General features: G+C 40.3%; 1 pseudogene; it reads right to left on the minus strand.

The window, feature by feature from the left end:
- Positions 1 to 186: 186 nt before the first annotated feature.
- LOC144310030 (18S ribosomal RNA) lies at positions 187 to 1141 on the minus strand (annotated as a pseudogene).
- Between the last annotated feature and the right edge of the window lie 3413 nt (positions 1142 to 4554).

A 4554-nucleotide genomic window follows, 5' to 3' on the forward strand; every position in this document is an offset into this window, starting at 1 on the left:
GGTACTATCTCTATCGCTCCAATTAAAATTTCTATCTCCTATACTTTTATTATTTAACTAAATGTTTTACTTTATATGTCTGTGATACTTAAGTTTGGGGTTAGTTGGGCTAGCTTTTGTTCAAAGTGGTCATAAGTAATGAAATCTTCTGGGTGTAGGCCAGACGCTTTAGTTAAGCTACACTTTGATTAATCCAAGCACACCTTCCGGTATGCTTACCTTGTTACGACTTGTCTCCTCTTGTGTCTTAGTTAAGTTAATATGGTTATGGTTGTGTCTTATTACTTGAGGAGGGTGACGGGCGGTGTGTGCGTGCTTCATGGCCCTATTCAATTAAGCTCTCTATTCTTAATTTACTACTAAATCCTCCTTCAGTTTTTAATTTCATAAAAACGTTCGTGGAATGTTCTTGGGTAGAAAATGTAGCCCATTTCTTCCCACCCCATAAGTTACACCTTGACCTAACTTTTTTATGTAAAATGATTGTGCTTACTATTCTACCTTTTGAGGGTTTGCTGAAGATGGCGGTATATAGACTGAATTAGCAAAGGGTGGTGAGGTTTATCGGGGTTTATCGATTATAGAACAGGCTCCTCTAGAGGGATATAAAGCACCGCCAAGTCCTTTGAGTTTTAAGCTATTGCTAGTAGTCCTCTGGCGAATTATTTTGTTGTAAAATTATCTATGTTTAGGGCTAAGCATAGTGGGGTATCTAATCCCAGTTTGGGTCTTAGCTATCGTGTAGTCAGATTATTATAAAGTCACTTTCGTGGTCTATTTTATGGTAACTGTAGCTTTTTACGGCTTAGTTAAGTTTTAACTTTAGTGCAAAGGTATCTTAAACACGCTTTACGCCGTGGGCCTATTAGTTTGGGTTAATCGTATGACCGCGGTGGCTGGCACGAAATTTACCAACCCTTTTTAGTATGGCTTAGTCAAACTTTCGTTTATGGCTTAATTTTTATCACTGCTGTATCCCGTGGGGGTGTGGCTTAGCAAGGTGTTATGAGCTACTTAAGAGTGTGCTTGATACCTGCTCCTTTAGATCACTGCTGATTTTAAGGGCATTCTCACTGGGGCGTGGAGACTTGCATGTGTAAGTCTACTAAGAACTAATAGGAAGGCTAGGACCAAACCTTTGTGTTTATGGAGTCGTGCGACTCATCTTGGCATTTTCAGTGCCTTGCTTTATTAATTAAGCTACATTAACTTATACTGAAATTGTAGTGTGTATAATAAATAAAATACATAGTAAATATGAGAGGAAAAAAAAAGGGGATGCTATCTATAGATAGACCACGAGATCGAATGCGTGTAAGACTGTTGTGTTAAGTTAACTAGAGTAGCAATACATTTGTATACAATTTAAATAAAGCTTGTGAGTATTGTATGCACTTAGTCCTGTTTTTGGGGTTTGGCAGGACATAAATAAGTGTATAATAGATGACATGAGTTTATGGGGGGTAAGGGGGGTTTGTATAAGTTAACTTAATGTCTTGCGCGTGTACGTACGTGTACACACGTGTACGTACGTGTACACACGTGTACGTACGTGTACACACGTGTACGTACGTGTACACACGTGTACGTACGTGTACACACGTGTACGTACGTGTACACACGTGTACGTACGTGTACACACGTGTACGTACGTGTACACACGTGTACGTACGTGTACACACGTGTACGTACGTGTACACACGTGTACGTACGTGTACACACGTGTACGTACGTGTACACACGTGTACGTACGTGTACACACGTGTACGTACGTGTACACACGTGTGTCCTAGAATTATATGTCCTGAAACCATTGACTGAATAGCACCTTGATTTTATGCGTGAGTTGATAAATGATAATGAATAAGTCCAGCTACAAGTTATTTGACTGCATTAGGGCCGCGACGGGCATATTCCCTGAGAGCAGAAGATAAGTTAGAGTTAGTGCCGTTGCGGTCATAGATGAGTGATAGCAGATTCCCCCCCTAAAAATAAAAGATACCAAATGCATGACACCACAGTTATGTGTGATCATGGGCTGATTAGTCACTAGTCCATCGAGATGTCCCATTTGCGAGAATTAGTAGGATTGGAATAAATAGAGTCATGGCCCTGAGGTAAGAACCAGATGCCAGGTATAGTTTCATGATAGTAACCCCCACATTAGCATGGGCCCGGAGCGAGAAGAGTGACATTACAGGCAAGGATTGATGGTTTCTCGAGGCATGGTGATTAAGCCCTTATTGGACTAAGTGATATGCATCTAGTTACTGTTGAGGATCAATGGGTTGTGGAATTGGACTAGACATGTCCTATGTAAAGATATAATATCATGTACATGCTTATATGCATGGGGCAAGCCATTAATGCACGACGTACATAGGGGAGGGAAAGAAGGATTTTTTGGAGATACTGACATAGCACAGTAGAGGTGGTCCAATATATGAATGTAGGGGGTGTCAGGGAATAGTTTAAGAAGAATTTCAGCTTTGGGTGCTGATGGTGGAGCAAGAGCTTCTTCCTTGAGTCTTAGGGAGGGCGACTACTCTCCATTTTTGGTTTACAAGACCAAGGTAATGATTATACTACAAAGACTCTTCATTTTAGAAGATTATTTTCGATAACGCTAATTGTTGGCATTAGAATCAATAGGATGGTGAAATATAGAATTGAGGCGACCTGTCCGATAATGATGAAAGGGTGTTCAACTGGCTGTCCTCCAATCCAAGTTAAAGTGAGAAGATCGGCGACTAAAAGTCAGAATAGGCATTGGCTGAGGGGTCGGAATATTATACTGCGTTGCTTAGATGTGTGGAGGAATGGAATGAATGCTAAAATTAGGATGGAGAATACTAGGGCGAGTACACCTCCTAATTTATTAGGGATAGATCGTAGGATGGCATAGGCGAATAGGAAGTATCATTCAGGTTTGATATGTGGAGGGGTGTTTAGGGGGTTTGCAGGGGTGTAGTTGTCTGGATCTCCTAATAGGTCTGGTGAAAATAAAACTAGTGATATTAAGACTAGGAGCAGGAGTAGGATTCCTAGGATATCTTTAATTGTGTAGTAGGGGTGAAACGGAATTTTGTCTGAGTCTGATGTGATTCCTGAGGGGTTGTTGGATCCGGTTTCGTGTAGAAATAGGAGGTGTACTATTGCTAGAGCTGCGATGATGAATGGAAAGATAAAATGAAATGCAAAGAATCGTGTTAAGGTTGCTTTGTCTACTGAGAAGCCACCTCAGATTCACTCTACTAAGTTGGTTCCGATATAGGGGATGGCGGAGAGAAGGTTAGTGATTACAGTTGCCCCTCAAAATGATATTTGTCCTCACGGCAGTACATAGCCTATGAATGCTGTGGCTATGGTTGCGAATAGTAGTACAATTCCAATGTTTCATGTTTCTATGAATACATAGGATCCATAGTATAGGCCTCGTCCCACATGTATGAATAGGCAGATGAAGAATATGGAAGCGCCATTTGCATGTATATAGCGGATAATTCAGCCGTAGTTAACGTCTCGACAGATGTGGGTGACCGATGAAAAAGCTGTGGCCGTGTCCGATGTGTAGTGTATAGCTAGAAATAAACCTGTTAGAATCTGTAGAATCAAGCATACTCCTAATAAGGACCCGAAATTCCATCAAGCAGAGATGTTAGATGGCGCTGGGAGGTCAATGAATGAATTGTTGACAATTTTGGCTAGTGGGTGGGTTTTTCGAATGTTGGTCATTAATGTTCTTATAGTTGAAATACAACGATGATTTTTCATGTCATTAGTCATGGTTAAATTCCATGTAGGAATAATGATAACATACATTGTATTTATTTTAAGTATCGTTTTTGTGATGAGTTTTGTGGGTTTTGCCACTAAACCATCTCCTATTTATGGTGGGCTTGTGCTAATTATTAGCGGTGGGATTGGTTGTGCGATTGTTCTGAATTTTGGGGGTTCTTTTTTAGGGCTGATAGTGTTTTTAATTTATTTGGGGGGTATATTAGTAGTATTTGGTTATACAACTGCTATGGCTACTGAGCAATACCCTGAGGTGTGAGTTTCAAATAAGGCTGTTCTAGCGGCTTTTATTACTGGTCTATTGTCTGAGTTGTTGACTGCTTGCTATATTTTGAAGGATGATGAGGTGGAGGTAGTATTAAAGTTTAATGGAATAGGGGATTGGGTAATTTATGATACGGGGGACTCTGGGTTTTTTAGTGAAGAGGCTATGGGTATTGCGGCTTTATATAGTTATGGAACCTGGTTGGTGATTGTTACAGGTTGGTCGCTGTTAACTGGTGTGTTGGTTATCATGGAAGTTACCCGTGGTAATTAAGGATTAGTAGGCTGAGAATTATAGTTAGTATGAACGATAGGAAATAGAGCTTGATGAGACCCTTTTGATTTGAAATAAGGGTAGAAGATTTTATTTGGAAATACGAGATTGATTTGGGTAGGATGTTTTCTAGTCAGATGGAGTCCAGAAGTATAGATGCTGATTTCTGGCTGATGGTTAAACTTGTTTTAGGTGTGAGGCGGTGCATAATGGTTGGA

This window comes from Canis aureus, unplaced genomic scaffold (assembly GCF_053574225.1).
Source record: "Canis aureus isolate CA01 unplaced genomic scaffold, VMU_Caureus_v.1.0 ptg000348l_RagTag, whole genome shotgun sequence".
Classification (NCBI taxonomy): Eukaryota; Metazoa; Chordata; class Mammalia; order Carnivora; family Canidae; genus Canis; species Canis aureus.